Source organism: Lissotriton vulgaris, unplaced genomic scaffold (genome assembly GCF_964263255.1).
Source record: "Lissotriton vulgaris unplaced genomic scaffold, aLisVul1.2 SCAFFOLD_912, whole genome shotgun sequence".
NCBI classification, from domain to species: domain Eukaryota; kingdom Metazoa; phylum Chordata; class Amphibia; order Caudata; family Salamandridae; genus Lissotriton; species Lissotriton vulgaris.
The window spans coordinates 282,839-306,616 of NW_028247922.1; the positions used below are offsets into that span (position 1 = coordinate 282,839).

Genomic DNA, 23,778 nt, shown 5'->3' on the forward strand with positions numbered 1-23,778 from the left:
GAGGACATGAGTCTCCTCATGGCCACAGATGGGGATCAGGAGGAAGAGAGTGACCCTCTCCCAGACCTGCTTTCCCAGAACCCTGATGATGGTTCAGTTGATGGAGTAGCCTTGGCAGGCAGCCTCACTGAGCAGCAACAGGTGGACTGCAGACAGGTGTTGCAGGCCCACAGGCATATGTTTTCACTCACACCCAGTCAAACTAACTGGTGCACCCATGAGGTGCACACTGGTGACAGTCTGCCTGTGAAGAAGAAGATCTACAGGCAACCTGACCATGTCAGGGATTGTATAAAGGCTGAGGTGCAAAAGATGTTGGAGCTTGGAGTGATTGAGCCATCAGAGAGCCCATGGGCTAGCCCAGTGGTCCTTGTGCCAAAACCTCATACCAAAGATGGAAAGAGAGAAATGAGGTTTTGTGTGGACTACAGAGGTCTCAATGCTGTCACTAGGACAGATGCACATCCCATTCAAAGAGCAGATGAGCTCATTGATAAATTGGCTTCTGCCAAGTTTCTGAGCACATTTGATTTGACAGCTGGCTACTGGCAGATCAGACTAGCTGAAAAGTCAAAAGCCAAAACAGCATTCTCTACCCCTAGTGGACATTATCAGTTTGTGGTAATGCCCGTTGGTTTGAAGAATGCACCTGTCACCTTCCAAAGGTTGGTGAATCAAGTCCTTGCTGGGTTGGATGACTTTTGCGCCGCATATCTAGATGATATTGCTGTCTTTAGCTCCACCTGGGAGGATCACCTGATCCACCTGAAGAAGGTTCTGGAGGCCCTGCAAAAGGCAGGCCTGACTATCAAGGCTACCAAGTGCCAGATAGGGCAGAGCAAGGTTGTGTACCTGGGCCACCTAGTAGGTGGGGGTCAGGTTCAACCATTGGAGAGCAAAATCCAGACCATACAGGACTGGGCTCCTCCAACTACCCAGACACAAATCAGAGCCTTCTTGGGCCTGACTGGGTATTACAGAAAATTTGTAAAGAAGTATGGGTCCATTGTGACACCATTGAATGACTTGACATCCAAGAAGATGCCCAAAAAGGTTCAGTGGACAGTTAGCTGTCAAAAGGCATTTGATGACCTGAAGAAGGCCATGTGCTCTGCACCTATCCTGAAGAGTCCTGACTACGCCAAACAGTTCATTGTACAGACAGATGCTTCTGAGTTGGGGGTGGGAGCTATGCTTTCACAACTTAATCAAGATGGTCAAGACCAGTCCATTGCTTTTATGAGCAGAAGGCTGACCCCCAGGGAGAAACGTTGGTCAGCTATTGAGAGGGAGGCCTTTGCTGTGGTTTGGGCCCTGAAGAAGTTGAGGCCATACTTGTTTGGTACTCACTTCCTAATTCAGACAGACCATAAGCCCCTCTTGTGGCTAAATCAGATGAAGGGTGAAAATCCCAAACTGCTCAGGTGGTCCATTTCCCTACAGGGGATGGACTTTACAGTGGAGCACCGCCCAGGGACTGACCATGGTAATGCAGATGGTCTCTCCAGGTACTTCCACTTAGAACATGAAGACTTATCTGTTAAGGTTAAATTTAATGTCCATGCGTTTGGGGGGGTTGTGTAGGAGAGTAGGGTCTGCTATCCTATGGTCACCCCAATTTTTGCTTTTTGCTTCACTGGTTTTCGACTTACTGAGACTGTGGGCCTGCTAATCAGACCCCCAGCCTGCTGTTCTCTCTCTAAATTTGTAATACATGTGCTATAGGTACATACCACAATTGGAAATGGACTCCTTGTCAGCCCCTGTACCATGCACTATAGGTGCTCAGGGCATAGGTGCCACCAAGGCCTACCAGGGGCTGAAGCATAGCTTTTGCCACCCCTGGCTGGTTCTTAAATTGACACAACTGGCTGATCACTCAGCTGGGGCAAGTGGGTGTAATCACCCCTTGCTTAGATATATTATACCTATATCTAAACCTATATCTGGACACATATAAACCTGTGAGTCACTCCTATGGAAGGCCTTATCAATCCTGGAGGCAGAGTGTGTGGTTTTATGTGAGATGGAGCTCTGGCATGAGCTGAGCCTGTCTGCAGCTGTCGGGAACAACTCCCTAAGCTGATCAGGGATAATGCCATACCATATACTATTAAGTGCCTTATAATCCTCGAGGTTATATAGCAACTTTGGTTTGGCTTTATCAAAACATGTCGTGTAAGATGTCATACGAATTGGAATACTACCCCCTCGCCAGTTCTGGCGACGGGGGTAGCATTCCACCCTTCTAGAGGGAGAATACATGTTGCTTTACTGGAACGCGGTTGGTTTTAAAAGAGCCTCAGATCCACAAAATGGATGCCTCTGCCACAGACATGGGTCTGGCCTCCTGCTGCTGACCGAAACTCAGCAAATGGTGGCCTGGACAAAGGGTTTCCTGTTGCAGGGCGGTGTTACACCACCCCAGACAGGAGATAGTGGATTGTAGCAGGGAGGTTTCGAAGAAACCAGACACTGCCTGGGGAGCACAAGGCTGCCCCTTGCATAATCCGGCCAAACCGGTTCTGGGGCACACCAGCCCCAGTCCCAGCGTGGCCTGGATCAAAGGAAAGGGGTGTAACCACCCCCTTCCTGGGTCCCACCCATAGGAGGGGACCTAGCAGGATGTCCAGCCCACCAGATTCGAATAAGAGTGGGAGCAGTGCCAATGCAGCTCAGATTATCCTGAAGAAACATAAGAAACGAAACTCTGTACTCTTCGACATCCTACTCAACGTAGAAGACTGAAGAATCTCCCTTGTGGTCAAGGAGTGACCACCCTGTGCAAACAGGTACCATCCAGCACCTCGACCCTTGCTTTGCTGCAGTTCCCGCCGGAACTCGAGCGACAGAGATCGATGAGATCAAGCTTGCCTGCCTTCCTCCAGCCAGATCCACAGTCCCTGCAGAGCTGAGACCCGTGGAGGCGACCGGAAGCGTGAGGCATGCCATCTTGAAAAGGCCACGAGACGCTGACCGTGCAGCCCACGAGTGACCCTCGAAGCTGTACACCGGGGTTTGAGAAGCCCCAACCCTGAGCTACACTTGCACCAAAACTACCCCCTCCACACTCGACGAGTGCTGCGTGGGGCCCTTCTGCTTGTGTTGGCTCGACGCGTTGGCCCGGTCACTTGCCAGCTGGCTTGTGGCCCCTGTACCGACGAAAACCTTAAACCGACTTGCTTTTCTGGTTGCTCCAGATTTGCACCAGCTCCTGTGAAAAGGAGCCCCCGCTCTGACCCTCCTGGTCTGAGGGAGAAGCAATCTCCCGGTTCCGCGTGGATTGCTTTTGCCAAGTGCTGTTTGCTGCAATCTTGAAGCCGATGGCGCTGACGCCGAGAGCCTGCGTGGGACAGATCGTGACCTGCTCCTGGACGTCGCAGATGCCCCAGAGCCCACGTGACAGCGGAGAGAAGCCTCTCGACAACCATCTGATTGCGCCCGACATTGCCTGGTTCCGTCCTGGTTCCACCCTGGTCACTGCTGAGTGACCCAGACTCTGTCCCCTCTGCTTTCAGATTCTTCTCAACTTCGATCCACCCTTGGATCACACCGGACACTTCTGCTTCCCATCGCCTGCAGGATCTTCAGCTCCAAGCACCAAGAGCCTGCGTGTCAAAACCCGACGCCACTTCGACCCTGTGCACCCACTTCATGTGGGTGAGGTAACATTGCAACGTCGGTGTGCCCACGTTGGTACACACCTCTAGGGTCTGTGTCTTAAGTTTTGTTCCTCTAGGTTCAGCAGAAGTGTCTTTAAACTAACTTTGTGTAACTTTTACGCACCATTGACTTTGCATTGGTGCAAGCCGCACTTTTGGTGCTGCACCCGAATCCCGCGGGCTTCTCCCGACTTCAGCATTGCTAGTCCTGACTGCTCGCAGCGATTCCCTAGGCCCTAGGCCTAACCACTGTTCGATTGGTATCTCTTATACCACTTTTTTTAATATATGGTTTGAGTGGCCACCCGCCCTCATCCATAATTGTGCAATTTTATATGTTATACTGTGCTTTTGATTTAACGCTTGTGCCCCTTTGCTCATAAAGAGTACTGGGGATTAATTTAGAAATAAACATATATTTTTATAATATATACTTGTGTGGTGTCCTTTCATTTGGTATTACAGGATTGTATGTGGTAAAACAGCTCGCTTAACACGACCTCTTAAGTTAAGCCTTTAAGGCTGCTTAGTCCATGCTACCCCTAGGATAGCTTGTCTAACAAGGTTGACTTACAACTAGACACCATAAGGGATTGTTTGGACTGATACAAGGTGGTTCCAGAATTGGAAACACCACATATCAGGCCAACTTCTCACATGCGCTAAGACCTAGAAAACATACCACCAGCCGAGTCCAAAAAGCTGAAAGAGGGAACCAGTCTGCGCACAGGTGCATAAGCCACGTACAACAGCAGCGCTCCCCTTCTTTACCATAGTCGTTCGAGCGGTTGAGGATTCTTAGCTGGACCTATCGGAACTATAGTTGTATGGCCAACTCCTGGGGGATGTGAGAGACCCACCTCTCGATCCCATTGAACTGTTAAGTGTTGCAGGGCATCAGGTGTGCAGTTCATTCGTTTTTTTTTATACATCAGTGATATGGCCTTATGGGACATGGGGTCTCCCAACAATCTATCTTCCAGTGGGGAGGAGTCTGCAAGGTCAATCCCCTGTGGCAGCACTGCTGTGACAGCATGCTAGAGTTGCATGTACCTGTATGCCTTGGAAGAAGCTATCTGGTATTCTCGTTGTGTGTCAGGCAGGGGTTTAACATCTCCCTGGGTCCATACATCTCCCACTGAGAAGATTCAAATGAGGTCCAATTTGTCAAACCCCGGTTGCTTCCTCAGTGTCGCGGAATCTCAGCATCCGAGAACAGTCGCCTGTGTTACAGTATTTTTCCACCCAAGGTATGTCGTGGTGATTTTCCAAAGTTGCAATACTGTCTTGGTTGGGTTAGGCCATACTCGCACCCTCCCACCACCGTATAGGGTGTTCGGATATCTTGGTGGTCTCAATACATCTCTATTTATATGGAACACTGGCTCAATCTGTGGCAGGAAAGTCCAGTTATTAATTCTACTTAGCTGAGCTGCACAATAGGATTTGAGTGTCCAGCAAAGCAATGACTCCATTGGACCAACCTCTTGTTAGCTTGGGTACCTCTATTCGTGCTGGGCCTCCATCCCAGAACAGTGATCCGACATTCCCCTCAATCGTTTTGAAATAAGATTTGGGGACCTCCTATGGGGTTTTCTGCAGTGCGTATAAAAAGCGTAGCAGAGACAATTTTAAATATTGCCACTCTCCTTAATAGCAAGGGAGGCAAAGACCACCAATGTTGTACACCCTGCCGTAATTTACCTAGAGACTGGGTCATGTTACTCTAGAAAAAGAGCTCAGTATTTGGTGTAACGTATATTCCCAAGTAGCAGAACCCCACCTGTGCCACGATCACCGCACAGTTCTGCGGGTGCCTTAGGATCTGACCCGTAAGTGGATACACCAAGGATTTGTGCCAGTTGACAGTGTAGCCCGAATACTTGCCAAAATTTGTAATAATCTGCATTAATCTAGCCACAACTAACTCTAAATCAGCCACATAAAGCTGCACGTTGTCAGCATATAGTGATATTTTGTCTTCCCGTTCAACCCTTACACCCCCCCCCCTCCCTTGCAATCCTTTAACCAGTGGACTCTGACATATCCATGCCACCAAGGGGTCCAGGGCCTAAGTAAACATCTGCACAGACAGGGGGCAGCCCTGCCTGGTACCTCTCTGGAGTCTGTGGAGTTAACCTTAACCTTTGCCATTGGGCTAGAGAATAAGAGGTGGACCCATTGTGTGAAGTGGGGGCTGAATCCCAATTTGGCCAGCACCTCAAAGATATAGTCCCATTCCACTTTGTCAAATGCCATTTTGACATCCAGTGACAGCACCAGGGCTTGCTCGATCCTCTGCCCCAATACCCCATAGAGGTGCTAGAGATTAAGTGTGGGGCATAAATCCTGTATGATAAGGGTAGATCAGTGATAGGATTACTGTATTTAGGTGCGTGGCTAGCATTTTGGCCTATATTTTTACTTAAGCCTCCTTCTGCGGTTTCCCCTCTTTGTGTATGACCACTATCGTGGCTAGACTATGATCTTGCAGCATAGGGCCCTGTTGTTTACTCTCCTTGTACATCTTTAGTAGGTGGGGGGCTAATTTAGTTGACCGCATTTTGTACAGTTCAATTGAGATCCCTTTTGGGTCCATGATTTCCAGAGCAAAGCTCTCTCACCGCCGCCACCAGTTCCTCTTCTCCAATATGTCTCCAAGAATTCCCGATCTGCCCCAACCAAACTTGGCAGGCATATGTCATCGATAATAGCTGGGGCTTTATCGGCTGTCAACTTTACAACCAAGGAGTATAGTTGGTCGTAGTAATCTGTGAATATCTCCAATATACTTCGCTCCCTGACCAGTTCCCCCGCCCCTGTCTTGGCCTCCAGGTTCCACTTTCGGGGCTGATCTCTCTTGTCAAGCCACGGCAGAAGCTTTCCCTTTTATTCCCTACTTCATAGAGGCGATGCTTTGTGGTGCGGTGTATCGCTCGAGCGGCCTCCGTGGCCAGGCCAATATATTTCCTTTGTTTTAGGGCTAAGGTATGTCGCACTGCCAGTCCATTCACTGTTGTGAGGAGTTGCTCCTGTTGTCAACAAAGATTTTAGAATGCTTGTTGCAGATGGCTATGTCTTCTGGGCAATGCCAACTGTGCCCTCATCAAAATGCCGTAAGGGATTACTTTTGAAGACAGATTTCAAATTGTGGAGTTGGCCTTCACCAAGCAGGGCACCCTGGCACAAGACCTCCAGCTTGATGGCCTCTTCGTCAAAAAGGCACTGGAGAAAGCACAGCCCCCTCTCCTAAGAGTCGTCACTCCTAAGGTTGTCATCATGGATGGCTGAGTAAGGGGCATCTTGACTGGATGAATTGTGTTTTGGCAACGTCCTCAGGAGTGGCAAGACAAAAGGAGAGCCTATTTTTCTTTCAATTCAAGAGCATATGCAGGTCATGGCAGACCATGGAGAAGGGCTTGAAGACAACCAGAGCCCTTTGCACCTGAAGTTGGACCCACAGTCAACCTATTCATAGGACCAGACTGGCACTCAGTAGAAAATCGCCTAGGGATTGCACAAGACTCCTCGGTATTTCAGTTGATGCAGTGCCATCACCTCAACTTCTACAATATTCTAAAATTGCCCTGTTGCCTCCACCCACAATAAAGTTGTAGTCTGGGAAGGTGGAACCCAAACTGTAGAGGTGGTAGAGAAATGGGGTGAATGTGTTGTCTCCCATGAGTATTCATGTTCAGCTGGTCAGTAAGAAAGGAGGGGGTATCAAAAGAGAGTAGGTCCGACTCAAATGTGAATAATTATACTGGTCAATACTGTATCACCACTTGAAGATGGACAGCATTCACCTGTTCTGGGACAAGCTCAGAAGGTACGATTGGATAGCATGCATAGATCTGAAAGACACCTAACTAACATTTCTGAGACGGGGTTCCACAGAGATTATTCCAGTTTTGTGGGGTTGCCAAAAAAAGTAGCTTTCTAATCTACCAGTCCAACTGTCTTAAATCCTTTGCAGGCATTGGTACCTGTGATGTGTATGACCTATTCAGAAGGTTGCTGGATCATACACCTGGTGAGGGTGGTGTGGCACTGTGGATATATTAACAAAGTAAAACAGTCGCTCAGGAACAAGCAATATGGAGTAGCTGCTGTAGTTTTTAGCAGGGGCTCTCTCAGGAAATTCACTGACAAGAAAGGTGTTATAATGTAATTCTTCTGAAAATGAACAAGGTGTCAGCCAGGGGCTATGCCAACCACCTGGGGGACAGATCCAGGACACTTGTAGAACCGGTGAAGGAATTCAGACATCACTGTCTGGAACAACGGATTTTGTTGATTAACAAATACTACCTGTTTCTGGAAAGAAATCAAGTAGTGAACTGGACGCCAACTATCTACTGGGTTCCAGATTGGGGATTACATTGGGGGTTTCTAGAGTATTTCAAAGGATGTAGAATCAAAGTCAGACTGACCTGTGGAGTCCAGTGTGAGCAGGCAGATGCAGGGTTTCCTCAGCTGGAGACCAGGCCCAGAAGTGGCAGGAAATGATGGTTTCATTCAGGAGTGGAGGCAGGATCTGAATTATGACTTTTCTCCATTCATATGTTTACTGTGGAAATCGGTTCCTGTCAGGAAGCCGAAATACAAGATGATCTCGACTCTTCCAGTGTCGAATGTAAAAATCTGGATTCCCCTAATTTCCAACACATTTTCAAGTCATTCTCGACAAGATTCCAGATCTACTGAGGGAGGCAGACGGAAAAATTCACCCCTTGGTTGTGGGTGACTCACTGTTTTTAATGGAATGAATGGCGCCCCAACAGGGGGTACACCCATTGGTTTGCCCTCTCTTAAAGGGGCTAATAAGCAAACTCCTCTGACTGACCAGTGCTCTTTTTTAGGTCATCGCTGTAGAGGCTGCATCCTAACAGCTGCTTAAGAATGAGCTCTCGGGAAATAACCAGTGTTACTTCGCTTTTTATTTTTTAAACAGATTTTATTGCAGGTTAAGTCGGCAGTACAACATCACCCCATTGGAGTCAACACTGCCTCATAGGTCTTGTTACAATACAACTATCTCCACCTTTCATAACATAATAAAAACAACTGATATAAGTAGGTAGTGTTACTTTGCATCATTTAATGTCAGAGGGTTTCATAGATCAGAGGCCTTGGATTTGTCAAACCATTCCTTTTCTCCGGAAGAACACATAACTTACCTTCGGTAACACTCTTTCTGGTGGATTCTTGAACTTCAAATTCCACACGTCTAATATATCCCCAAACGCCAGACAGGATCAGGATATTTTTCTTAGCAGTGTTCCTGCAGCTGGTAGGTTCATATTCATAGTGACTCCACAGCTCCCGAGAAGTAATGGAGTTGAGCTGCATATAAGTGCCCGCCCGGTGCTCTGATCTCAGATCTTTTCTTTCCACATCTTCTGATGTGGATCTGGACTTCTGTTACCAACTTTGTCGGTCTCCTGGCAGTTTCATATATCCAGAGGCTGGTGCTAGGCAATGATGTCCCCATGAAAACGACTGGCTTTAAGCTGGGCTGGGACTGCAGAAAGCAGATATCCGCCACAAATCTGCACAAGGTGTGTTTATGCTCCGGCCATGACTCTGCATCATGAGACAAGTGTGCCTAATGCACCTAATTGGGATTCAAGAGAAGCAGGTGTAGCTGTATATCACCTATTCTAAGAAGAGGCAGTGGTCAAAGAACAGTCTCACGGCTTCTCCTGCAAATAGTTTTCTTACCAGTTGAAGTTGACTGGTGAGTCGAAGGGTAGACACAAGACAAAAGGCAAAGTGGAACTCAACTCCGTTGAAGTGTAGTGTGGAGGCGTGAGGGCGTCAAGATACAGATCACGCTTCTCCAGTGTTACTCGCCCTGCAGTTCGTACCAGCTCACCTCAAATTGCCTTGGTCGTCTTCAGACCTGCAGCAGGTAGCATCTTCAAAGAGGTCATGCTGCAGATATTCAGTGTGATTCAGGCTCTCTTTGGTGCACCGTCTGTCCCTACAAAACTCTGCATGTCTCATTTCAGCCAAAGCCCTCCCCTGACACAATCTGCCCCCTTGGGCCCACTCCAGCCTTGGTCATGGCCTCTACACCTGCATTGGGGTCCAGCTCTTCCATCCCAGTGCCAAGAAGCCTCAAGATCTGATCGGACACTTATCTCTGACCCCAAACGAACATCAGCCCGTGTTGCACTATGAAAGTACAGGAGTGCAACCAGTTGTTATGCAATCTGACTCTATTCATGTCCTTTGCCAGTATGGAAGTATTATGACACACCTGAGATCCTCTTCAGTGCTGATTCTGATCACTTCAGGACACACTTAATGTCCTACAGGACACTGAGGATGACAGGGAGAGGGACAGCTTATATACGTATACCTGCAAGATGCAAGTAGGCTTGAGACATCTGAAACTGAACTAGATTGGCCTTAGCTGAAGAAAATGCATCATTTGCAATGACAAATGTGTCGACTGAGATGCTTCAACCAGGGCCGGTTTCATCTCAGCTATTATCGCCTTTCAATGAAGCCCTTATGTCAACTTGGTCCAAGCCACACTCAGTTCCTGTGATCAGTCGATTAGTGGCAAGGTGACACAGACTCCTGGTGACTTGAACTTTCTAGCCAAACATCCTACACTGAAAAGACTGATTGTTCAGAGAATCAAAAAAATGCATGGCAATATTTTTGTCAGCTCATTTAGTTACTCACCTATTAATGCAGTGTGTCTATTGGGAAGGTACACCCATGGTTTGTGGGGTATCCCCAGCGATATCTTGTCTGCAATCTGAGGACGTCAGGCCTCTTTTGTCCTGACCATTTTGTTATGGGATGTGCAACCGACCTTAATGGTGGGCATTCCTTTGATAGCTCCAGGATATTCTGTGAAAAAGCTGAAGGAATAGAACCCTTTAAAGGCAGTCATAGCAGAGCTAGGTCCTAGGGTCTGTTTTGGTTAGATAAGCAGTTTCCACAATTCAGAAGTCATGGGGCTTCTCCAGGGGGCTAGCGTACAGTCCGCACCAGCCTTCCCGATCTGTAATATAGCAACCAAGCCAGTCCCTTTGATGCTGGGGTATGGCAACACCCAAACTAGTCTACACCAGCATGGACTGCAATCTTCAAATTATTCCTCCTCTGCTTCCAACCTGCTGTAGTCTACACTCACAGGCCCAAGCAAGGAAGGAAAATGTCATTTCCTCCAAGACAAATGGATCTTAAAAATAGTTCAAATGGGCTATGTCATGCCTTTTGTTTTCACCCACCAAGTCTTCATTCTACGCCAAAATGACTTTCAGAGAGGAAGTTGTTCTGTTAATCTAAGGTGCCATTCAGCAGATGCTGGACTCTTTGGGGGGGTCGGTGGATTGCTATTCATGGTAATGTCTTGGCCAGAAGGCCAGTGGCCTCACCCTCATCAAGGATCTCTGCTGGTTGAACACCTTTTTAAGGTAGGACAAGTTCAAAATGTTCACCTTAGCTTTGGACCTGTGATGGGACTGTATGATAGCATGGGACTTGCAAGATGCGTATTTCTATATAACCAAAAATAAAGTCTCACCGACGTTAACAGTGATTCAGGGTGAGCCAGGAAACCTTGACCATGCTTCTCTTGGCCTGACCTCAGTACTTTGGGTGTCAATGGTGGTCACTGCCATACCTTGACTGGCTGCTAAAATCAGGGTCACCACTGTCAGTCATAGACCACCTCCCAACGATGGCCAGACTCCTTTCATTCTTTGGGTTTTCCATTTGGTGGAACAAAGTCTCACCAATGCATTGGTTTCCTTTCACTGAAGCTGTTCTAGACACTTGACACTTGACATTCAAGACCTGTGGAGAAGTGTGGCTCACTGGTTAGAGGAGGCAGACCTGGAAGCAGAGGTCAGCCCGGGACCAGGGTTCAATTCCCGGCTCGGCGGGGTCTTGAGTCCTAAAATGTCCATGGATTCGACAATTCTCGCTCTGGTGCCTACTCGATTCACGGGTTCACACTCTGCGACTCTGGGCAATAGCTTGCTTAATCTCCACAACGCCCCCTCGCGCTGCGGGATGCCTGGCTTTCACCTTGCGGATACCCTGTCGGGGTATCTCACAGGGGAATACCAGGACGGGTTCCCTAAGCAAGCGCCTTGATGCCTTCGGGTGATACGTGTGCTATATAAATCGCAATACATTTACATTTACCTTTCTCTCACCACATTGAACCCGGGACATTCAGGATATTATCCTGATGTCTATGGCTCAATACTGGGTCTTCGTGAGGATGAGTCTGAGGCTTCTTGGTTTCTGTCTTATGCATCCTCTTTGTCCTGAACTCTAAACAGCATATGGGGGCCCTGCAGGGCGCCTCTGACTCCATCCACGTCTCCCAGAAGACAGCCAGGTTCTTCTGTAATATCAGACGTGGTTTGCCCTGGCTAGACCTTTTCTCCATCTTTCGACATGTCAATAATTTTGTGTTTTGGAGTTTCTTTAACCCCTTCACTGCGGCGGCTATTCCGCTGCAGTGCTAAGGGGGCGGGGCGGAATAGCGGCGGGCGCATGCTGGTGACGTAACCGCTCCATCACCAGCGTCGGTTGTGCTGTGCTTATGGCGGAGCGGTTCCGTCATGGCCCCGCCCACTCAATAGAACGCTCAGCGCAGGCGCGGAATTCGCGCCGCGCATGAGCGGCAGGCGAGCCATGACGGAACCGCACCGTCATCAGCACAGTGCCACCGCAGCTGATGACGGAGCGGTTCCGTCATCAGCACGGAAGAGGTTAAAGGCATTCCGTGAGAGACTCATTATGATTGAAATGGAACAAAAGACTGTTGTACATTTATGCACCACTGTTTTCCACCTCAAGTTCTGAGGGGGGTGGGATCAGGACAAACCGGGAACAAATCATCTTAATTACCTCAGACTTGGCCAGGATGGTGTGATACAATGAGCACCCAAGCATTTGCCTTCTGATTTTTAACAGTATTACTAAAAAATATATTTAAAACATTATTATTCTTTAAAACGATATTCTTACCTCCAAAACAATATTCTTGTCAATATTAGTGCATCATAATATTTGTGTGTCGTGATATTTAATTTTCGATATTTGTCTACAGATATTTTAAACTTGACTTTGTCTAAACACCATGTTCCACATGTGGATGCCCTGCGAGCCAAAACAAAGCTATTCTTTAATCAAAAGAGAGTCTTTCTCATTACAATTAAGTCAGCGCGTTGAGTGAGTGAAGTATAGGTGCAATTTCCTTACTCTACCACGTTTCATGACAAATTGATATTGAGGATCAGGGTGGCCTTACTACACGAAGGTTGAAACTCCCTATCATGTTGGCCAGTCCATCATTCTACCAGCGCTTTTTGCTCAACCTCACACTTCAAGAGAGGAGTGACTTTTAGCTTGATACTAAGAGGGCTCATAAGCTTTTACATCAACTGCATGAAAGAACATAGCACTGATTATAAGCTTTTTGTGGGTTCTGCTTGGACAAATTAAGGGAAGCCAGTGCAAAAAGGATGTGGTCAAGGTGAGTAGTCCTCTGTACCACAGTCTGCTGTTCTATGTCCAAGAAAGGACCCCTCTGAAGGCAGCTTGCCCTCTCCACCATTGCCAAGCAGTCAGCATTGGTAGGAGGTGGCCAATAGTTTTAGAGATCTGACAGACTACAACGTGGTCATCCGTGCATATGTTCACAAGGCACTGCTGCCTTGAAAGTCGGGTCCGATGGGAAGGTCACTTTGCCCACTTGGTTCTGCAGGATTTTGTGGTCCACTCTACAGTCCCTCCACCTTGGAAGGTTCAACTATGGTACCTATGCTTGATCTGAGAAATCTGCAGTTTGAAGTATCCGTCAGAAGGACAAGTTTGGATGTGAGGGTGATCTGGCTGCGACATCTGTCACCCCATTGATTGCTAGGGTTGATTCGGCTGATCTGGCTGGCTAGGTGGGTGTCCCCTTCCTCCCCCACCGCTCCACGTGCGTCCTTCCCGAAGCTGTGCGCTCGGTCGCAGAGGACAGCTCCTCCCCGATAGAAGAACCGATCTCCGGTCTGTCCCCTGGGTATACAAGTAGCTGCGCTCCCCTGCTGCAACCTCCAAACACGTCTCAAGGTCAGAAGGACACGTTTGGTAAAGCTCTTTCTGGTGAGTTATCTATATAACTGCAGATTACGCACCGCCCCATCTATTCTGTGGGGTGCCCTTGTTAACATATAAAAGGGTCCCAAGCTAGAATCAAGGACACTTTCCCAACTAGTTGTTCTGCCACCCTTCACTCCGTGCTCAGCCCACCTCTTTCTGGAAACTAAACTTGATTCCCTCATCTCGTCCATTTCCCAGCTTGAAGCGTCCATTTCACTCCTATGTGTTGAGAAATCCACCTCCCCGAACAACCTCCCGAGGAGTTTCTTGCTCCCGCACCCCAATAGAGCCAACCACAATCTGTCCTCCACAGACATTACCAACCTATTGGCTACCTACAAGACCATCAATGTCAATTCCCCTACACTCGCCTCTCCTAACAACTCTACTCAATTTGCCATTCAGACCATCTCTTCCGTCAGAACTTACCAGCCTCCCCCTCAAGAGGCACCTTCATTCAAGAATCTAATCCCTATCCCCCTCATCAGTCCTGACTCTCACATCACCAAAACAGTTGTGTCAGAGCTACACTGTATGCTCCAGAACGGCAGATCTGCAACCAAACACAAACTGGAAATCTCCGACACCATCACTCACCACAATCTCGACATGCTCTTTCTCACTGAGACCTCGTTTAATGACTCCTCTCACACTTCATTTGATCTTTTGTTACCTACTGACTACTCTATTCTCGGAAACGACAGACCAGGTGAGATCGGAGGAGGTGTTGCGATCATCTTCAGAAACACCCTCCAAATCAAAGCCTTGCCCACCACCCTCCTTCGCACCTTTGAATGCCTCTCCCTAGAATTCCAAGTTCATCATGGCACACCCTTCAGCTTCCATACCATCTACCACCCGCCTGGTAATTGCTCTTCCTTCATGGATGAATTCATCGACTTCATTAGTGACCAATATTCACAGAGCGACAAGCATATCTTCCTAGGCGATTTCAATCTCCACTGGGGCTCTGTGGAAGACTCTGCTGCCAACAAGCTTGTAACCTTTCTCTCAGCTAACGATCTTGCACAACACTGCTCGGAAATTACACATGCCAAGGGCTCAATTCTGGACCTTGTTATTTCCAAATCAGACCAGATTACTACTGCTTCACCCATCCGTGTTGACTGGTCTGACCATTTCCTTATTCCCTTCTGTTTTCACCTCTCTCACATTTTAACTCTCGGCCAACCCAAAAGAGCCGCTACGTGGTTCCGCAACACAAAAAACACTCTTGAGACTCTATGTGACTCTGCTATGCAGTCTCTTCCTAGTCTAGACCCCAATACGGATGTCAACGATCTCTCTCCCCTTTGCCTCTCAATCCTTGCAGTTGAAATTGACACGGTTGCTCCACTCCAAAGCAAAAGGAAAAGACCCACTCCATCAGCTCCTTGGTTAAACAAAGCTCTCTATGACGAAAGGAAAAACCTTAGAATCTTGTAGAAGCACTGGAGACAATCTCCATGCACCCCCAACCTCTCTTTTATGTTCAGCAATATCCTTATACCACAAGCACATCTTCCAGGAAAAACATCACATTTCAGATCCCTCCTCGATTCAGCTAAAAACAGACCCAAAAAACATTTCCACCACATCAAAAACCCTAATTGTTCTCCCCAAACCATCAAGCCTGAGGATGCTTCTAAGAAAGCAACTGAGTTTGCTATATTCTTCAATCAAAAGGTAAAATCTCTGGTGGAACAGGTCAACCACCCCACCCCCATCGAGGAGCGAAAATCCGTAGTCACTTGGCAGAACTTTGCCGCCATCTCAGAGGTTGATCTCCTCAAATGCATCTGCGAAACCAAACCCTCCAACCATTCCTCCGACCCCATTCCCAGTGGCATCGCCATTGATTTCTATACTAACACTCTCTCCTACTGGACCAGGCTAGTAAATCTCTTCCTCAGTCAAGGATCCCTCCCAATTGTCCTCAAAACAGGACAGGTTGCCCCCCTTCTAAAAAAAAAAACCTCTGATGCAAATGACCTCAATAACCTCCGCCCCATCAACAATCACCCTTTTCTTTCAAAAATCACAGAAAAATGTGTTGCAAAACAACTTTCCCAACACATTATGGACAATAATCACCACAACATGTTCCAGTCGGGCTTTATTCAAAACTGCAGCACTGAAACAACCCTGCTGCAAGTGATCGATGATGCGCTGCACATTCTCGACTCGGGGGAATCGTGCCTTCTGATTCTTCTTGACCTCTCTGCAGCTTTTGACACTGTTAATCACAACACCCTCCTTAACATTCTTCAACAGAGAATGGGCATGGAAGGCACAGTACTCAAATGGTTTGCCACTTTCCTCTCGGACAGATCCCAAATGATAAAGATTGCAAACAGTCTCTCGTCTCCACTGGTGGTTGGTCAAGGCGTCCCTCAAGGTTCTATCCTTGCTCCCACTCTGTTCAATCTCTATCTGGAACCATTAGGGAACCTTCTAAGCATATCTGGAATCCTCTACCATCTCTATGCGGATGACACCCAAATCGACCTCAAGGTGTCTTTTTCTCATGATCTCTCACTACTCGGCTCTACTCTCAATACTATTCACAACTGGATGTTAGTTCACCAACTCATTCTCAATCCCTTCAAAACGGAATTCCTCCTCTTATCTAGCTCTCTCTCTCCACCTCCTGTTCAATCCTGGATGGATCAATCGAATCTACTCAACAGTAAACCCATCATTGTGGACTGAGCTAAATCCTTAGGTGTCATACTTGACAAAAGACTCAACCTAATTAAACTCCAACTTCATGGCCAAGAGCGCACGTTATCAACTGCGCCTTTTATGGGGGATTCGTCGGTTCTTCCCGGAGAATGACCTAAAAACCTTGGTCCAATCGCTTGTTCTCTCTAGAATGGATTATTGTAATTCTCTTCTGACTGGCCTTCCCAAATCTCACCTCTCCCCCCTCAAATCCGTCCTCCATTCAGCAGCTCGCTTCATTACAGGGTCCAAACGTAGTATGGAGGAGTGTGGCTCAATGGTTAGAGCGGCAGACCCTGATGCAGAGTTCTGGCCAGGGACCAGGGTTCGATTCCCACCTCGGCGGGGTCTCGGGCTCAATTTCCTCGGACCTGTTAATTCTTGCCTCGGTGCCTATTCTAATCACGGGCCCCACGCTGCAACTCTGGGCAATAGCTTGCTTATCCTCCACACCGGCCCCAACAGCGCTAAAGATGCCTGGCTTCAACCTGGGGGTGCCCAGGAGTGGACACTTCACAGGGAAAGCCAGGAGGGGTTCCACAGCGGTGTGAGTATCAGCGCCAGGAAGCCGAATAGGTGACACCGCAAGGTGACCGTCTGGTGACAGTGCGCTCTATAAGTACCATGACATTTACATGACCACATCACTCCTATCCTGTCTTCTCTCCGATGGCTTCCCATCGAGGTTAGACCTATCTACAAAACAGCGTGCATCACCCACAAAGCTTTGCACTCATCCTCCCCTCGCTATCTGGCAAATAAACTCAAACTGTCTGGAGGCTCAAGACCTTCTCGGAATGCGGAAAAGTTCCTTCTTGAACCCCCCCTCCTTCTAAAGGGAAAAATTGTTGTGAGAATCTGGAACTCGCTTCCTCCTTCGCTCCGTGCCATCACCTCCATCCAGATCTTCAAAGCGGACCTCAAATCTCTTTTATTCCAAAGACACCTTCAGAACTAATTCCCTCCCTCTCAGACCCCACCAGGAAGTTCTTTAGTCATTGTAAATTTGTCACAAACATTTTTATTTTTGTTTGTACATCCTGTGCTTGCTGTGTTTGATATTGTGTTCCTTTTGCCTGCGTTGTTTTGATTCTATGGCCTGCTATTGTTCGCCAGGCAGGAAGTTCCTTAGTCATTGTATAATTTGTCATATTTATTCTTTTTTTTGCTTGTACAGTCTGTTCATGCTGTGCTTGAGATTGTGTGCCTTTTGGCTGAGTCGCTCCAATTCTATGGCCTGCTATTTTTGTTTGTTTTGTTCCTGCAACAGGTCTCTCGTGTAACGTAACTGCTTCTTTTGTACAGTGCTCTGACACCTTCGGGTACGGTCCGCGCTTTATAAAAATGCATTAAATAAAAAATAAAATACATAAATAAAAATGATGTCTTCCTGCAGCGGTTTCTCTTAGACGCGGCTCCGTTCTGTCACTTCTGGGGCATACAAACAAAGTCACCTCTGAGCCAAGCGAAACCACTTACTGACACACGGGAGAAATGCTTTCAATCGCTCTGGATCCAGGCGGCCACTTGGGGGTATCATTTGTAGAGTCCCCGCCAGAAAGAGTTTTACCGAAACGAAGTATTTATTTTAGCTTGCAGCCTGTGCTGCTGTAGGTCACGTGCAGTATACAATGCTGCCATCTAGCGTTGGGCTAAGAATATTGGTCCTTGATTTTCTTCGAAAATGGAATTTCAGTTTCGAGGTGATGACTGATGATGCAAACATACAAATAATTTCTGTTCTTTATTTGTACAGCTAAATAAAAAATAAGAAATATAGATTCAATAAAAAAACAACGCATTTAACACTCGGTACCACACATACACCGGCGCTCAAGAAATGTCCCTAATATAAAAATATCCATGGACTTTTTAATGTACCTGCGTTAATTCGTACAGCTGTGTCACGATTAATTCACCATAGAACAGTGGCTTGCCTTGACCTCTCAACAAAAAAATTAAATATGTGCTGGAGGGGTCAAGGAAAAGCGTGCAGATTTTATCAATAACGACTCTGATAGTGTTCATAAATTGTTTATAGTTAGTCAAGACCATGTATGAAAGCGGCCTCTCGGGACCTTTCAGTACAGAAGGTAAAAAGTTTTGTTATTCACTGGGATGTTGTAAAAGTGCTCTCATGATGTTAATAAATGTTATGAATATAGTCTTGATTTGTGAATGTTCACACTTGGCATCAGCACATATATACCTTTGGGTCTAGCTAGCGCCATATAAAATTCTCAAAGAAATGAATATTACATTTATTAATTAAAAGAATCGCACAACCATTTCATGCTCTCTGTTAATGACTGAGCAGATATAAACTCTAGCCTTATAGCCCGCCGTAGCGGGCTATACCGGCAATTAAAGGCCCGCTACCGCGTTAAAGGCCCGAGCTGAAGGCGAGGGACTTTAATAAGATAGCGGGACTTTAATAGCCGGAATATCCCTGCTACGGCGGGCTATAAGGCTATTAGAACATTCTGCCACCAGAGGGCAGAATGTTCTAATAAACAAAACAAAGGCCTCTCGAAGCTCGAGGGGATATAAATCCCCTCGAGCTCCGAGAGGCTTTTGTAAGACACTAGAATGTTGCTCTGCGGGCTTTTACTGGCCCGTAAAAGCAGGGAGCACTCCATTGTTTACAATGGAGCTCCCAACATTCTAATATTCTAAGATAGGAGCAAATGTTACTAATCTATAATCAGGAGGTCTGCAGTTTTTTTCTGCTTGGGGTGGGGGCCATTTGGTAAAAGACCCATAGTTGGAAAGACCCCAAACCTCAGCTGCATGTATGCTGGTTTGTAGTGTATGGGATATATCTGTGAGATATTTTTTGGGTGTGCTTGTTTGTATGAGGTGATGACCATTCAAACACGACTTACCTTCCTGAAGGCCATTTTTAGGTCTCGCTCGAGACCTATTGTGATTAAGTCGGCTCTCAAGGGACGTAGACAGGGGCACGCGCGGCGATTTCACAGCGTGGACGCGCATGCCCCGCCCCCCCCGAGCCGTGCACATCTCCAGAAGCCGATTGCCAGGGTCAGCCATGCCTCTCCAGTCACACGCGCACACACACTGCATACACGCACGCGCACACACACACACTGCATACACACACGCTGACACACAGGTGCCAAGCCCCCCAAGCCCCACTTACCGCCTCAGCCGCCTCTCCTGACTTCTGCTGCCATCCACTTTGTGAGAGTGGGCGCGGGCTTCTCCAAAAGACGGAAGTCCCGCCCCACGACTGCCGTGAGCGTGCACATCCCGAGACCGGAAGTTCGGGAGAGTGCACGCTCACGGCTTGTATTCTCTTGAAATGAGATTCGCTTTGTAGATTCGCTTGCTTTAAAGACTGTAAATATTAGCAATGCATTATTGGAGACATTAAGACGGAATTTAAATGGTTACTCAAATAACCAACCTCCTCAGTTTTTTTCATTAGTCACTTCCTACATGTGATATTTCAAGGTGAGCTTTCAGGAATTTGAGTTGAAAACATTTCTTACAAAAGCAGATTTCAACACAAATAATTTGTTGAGTAGGACGTCAATTCACCAAAAAGCCAGGGGTAGTGGAAGTGACTTCACATGCCCCTTGACCTTCATTTTCACTCACACATAGATATGCTTATACAAACACATGCCTTCACAAATACATACACACACACTCACTCTGCCTACACAGGCACACACATTCACACTCAAAACTGCAAGCACGCACACAACAAACATGCATTTAAAAGCATATTTCTTACTTACTACTCCCGGCCACACAGTAAAAGTCTTATTGCAGCTATTTGTACTCCATTTTTTTATTAAACTAATTGCAAATAATGTAATATTATTCACTATTAGTTTAATAAAAAATGGACAAAAAACGAGGTGAGTGAAGCACCCACCGACCTGCATAAGGACGAGCTGCTTCTGTTCCTGACACTGATTTTGCCACTACTGACGCTATGGGTCGCCAAGGCAGTACCAGGGGTAACAAGGGGCATGCCAAAGGTCGCAGCTGTGACCACTAAATGACGTCCATGGGTGTAGCCCATTCTAATCTGTGCTTGAGAAGCGAGATGCGGAAGCCTAAACATGAACCTACAGGTAGTTTAGTGCTTGAGATTATGAAACCTTGCAAGGCCTCTGTGGCATACTTTAGTGAAGGAATTTAACTTAGTGGCTCAAGAGGAGGATTTTTAATTCCCCTTGCTAAAGAACTGAGGGATAGAATGTGCTTTTGTTTATAGTGGGTAGGGGTGCTGATGACAGCTGCCTCGTGAAACTTACCCTGGAACCCACATTGCAGCAGAACAGGCCCCATCTCAAAATGTTTTTGGTTTTGTCTGCGCCGTGCTTGTGAAATCTCTTGTAATGAAAACAAAATATATATATTAAAAGGTGCTTAGAGCTTGCGCATTACTTACCTGTAATTAGCACTGTTTGGCTCCCCAGTCACTCTTGTTTCCTTTCTTTCTGTTAGTCAGAGCCTCCTCCTGCCTCCAGCTTCCTGCTCTGCTTCATCCTGGCTATGGAGCTTGGACTAAGTACTGCTTCTTTACGCAGTCCATGCTGGCAGTGTCATAGCGCTTTTTTTTAAAAACTTGTCACAGGCAAAGCTTACCAAGCAATGAGAGAGCGATGGCTATTTCAATGGCTGTTTTCCTTGTACCAGGCATTGTATCCTCTGAGAGTCAGAACAATAATGAAACCGTTGGGGAATGTTAGTATTCTGTATTTCCTTCATCCCGGACAAGCAAGTTACTTATCTTCTCTTCGGTAACGCTCTTTCTGGTGGATACTCTGCCTAATCGCAGATTCCGCTCCTTTAGAATACTCCCAGGCTCCAGACTGGATCTAGAATTTGTAAACCGCACTTTATGCTGGTAGGTGGTGCTGAGCGGCTCTGCATTGTCTATGTTACACTCTGGAAGTGACGATGGAGCCGTATATAAGCGCCATCAGTACACGTAAATGTCACTCTCTTGACTCTGTCCAAGTCCTCAAACGCGGAGCACAATCATAATCAGTGGTGCCATGCCTGTGTTTTGGGGCCATTCCACAGAACTGTAAGGAATCTGTGGTTAGAGAATCCACCAGAAAAAGAGTTATTGAAGGCGAGTAACTTATTGTTCTGATGGATACTTCTAACTCCAGGCTCCTCACCTTTAGTATAGATACCAAACCTGTACCTCCCAAGGTGGTGTGTATGTGGAATGTCTCAGACCAAAAAGTCCTGCAGAACCAAACTGGTGAAATGGCCGAGCTCTCAACGTAGTAGCGCTTTGTGAATTTGTGCACTGACACCCACATCACAGCCTGACAGATGTCAAGGACAGGCACCCCACATGCAAGCGAAGTGGTAGCAGCCTTGGTTCTGGTGGAATGTGCCCTTAGCCCCTCCTTAGGTGCTTCTTCACCAGTGCATAGCAAAACTTAATGCAGGGCTCTAAATACCTTGACAAAGATATTTTCATCACTGTCATGCCTTTCTCTTTCTCCCAGAGAACCCTACAAAGAGCTGATCGTCCACCTGACAAGCATTGGTGTGATCAATGTAGAAGCTTAATGCTTTTTTGGGGACCAGCCAATGGAGCCTTTCTCCCTCTGTCGGGGGTGAGGTGGAGAATGTCGGGATAGAGATGGATTGCCCAGCGTGAAAAGCAGACACACCTTTTGTCAAAAAGGCTCCATGGTCCTCAACAGCACTTTGTATGGGGAAAAAGGCTTTGTAAGACAGCTATACTGAGAGAGCTTGAAGTTCACTCAATTGAAGAGCTGAAATCACCGCAACTAGGAATGTCTTGAGTCTGGGGACGCAGTTGACAAGTGTGCATTGGATCAAATGGTGTGCGCATGATGCAAGTGAGTACCAAATTAAGATCTCACTATTGCATCACAAAGGGTTTGCGGGCAAACAAATGGGTCAAACCTTTTAAAAATCTCATCACTATAAGTTATTTGAACAGCTAGTCCGACAAACAGTGCCCACTGCATGGTTTTGCTGGGACTGCAATAAAACAAATAAGGCATCTGGCAGTTTGGCCTGTAGTGAGTCAGAATTGTGGGTTGCACACCAGGCTACAAAATTGTCCCACCGCCTGGCATAGTCAGATTTAGTCTGGCAACAGGATGACATCCACAACCTTGAGAGGAAGATTGAACGTAGTCAACTGCTGACATTCAAAATCCATCCATCGAGGTCCAAGTTGCACAGGTTTGGATGTGGGACCCTCCACTGCTGCTTCAGCAGGAGATACTCCTGAAGCGTTAGTCTAATTGGAGGACATATGCCCATGCCCAGAAGGTTTGGGTACCTTGTTCCGTGCCCGGTCCAAAGCCACTGTTCTGACTCAGGCCTGATCGATCCTGATCTACTTCAGAACTCTGGGAAGCAGAGATAGCAGTAGAAACGCGTACAGAAGTCCTGTGCTCCACTCTATCAGTAATGAGTCTTCAAAAGAGTCTTCTTGGAAACACTGGCGTACAATAATTTTGACTTTGCTCATTCTTGACAATAGCAAAAAGATCTAGCCAAAGTTCTCCCCATTGCTGGAGAAGGCGCTGTGCCACCTCAGGGTGTAACTGTGAAATTGCTAGCTCCAAGCAAGAGCAAACCCAGGTTTTCCTGCCAGTGAGGGCAGAGAAACAGCTATGTCCTGGGGTGGGACATAGCTGGAGCTTGCCCTGGGGGATGTGGTCCACATGACCATTAATGACTCCAGAGGAGGACGCGGCCCCTGTTATTATTACAGTTTGGGCATGGGGTCCTTGGGGTCGAAATCAGTCTGGCCCAGGAAGATGGGGGCCCGGGGCCAAAATCAAACTGGGAGGGGGCCACGTGCCCCCCTCCCCTTCTTTTATTCAGCCGGTCCCTGGGGCAGAAAGCTGCCCGGGGAAGGGTGCCTCATACGCCCCCCCTCCACTATCTATAGAAATATGATTTCCCCTGGGACCTAGCCCACCCAGCGGTCTAGTAAAACACAAGTGCTGGAAATCGTGCTTGTGTTATTTTTTTTATTTTCCCTCAGATCATCTGCGAGTTTGCAGGAAAATTATTAATAATTTCTTTTTTTGCCCCCCAGCGGCATTTCTATGGTACCCCACCACCAGGCCTAGGCGGTCAGGGTATTCCTACCCTGCCCCCTTGTCTTTTTTTCATTTTTTTCTTAGGACTCAGCCAAGTCCCAAGATGGCTGCCAATCCTTCCTGGTTGAAGTGTTGCCAGCCAATCAGATCTCGCAATGAGATCTGTCGGATCC

At 47.3% G+C, this 23,778-nt stretch overlaps 1 pseudogene; it reads left to right on the forward strand.

The window, feature by feature from the left end:
- Positions 1-23,154, forward strand: part of LOC147664975 (DNA cross-link repair 1A protein-like) — a 54,245-nt pseudogene extending 31,091 nt beyond the window's left edge.
- The last annotated feature ends 624 nt before the right edge of the window (positions 23,155-23,778 follow it).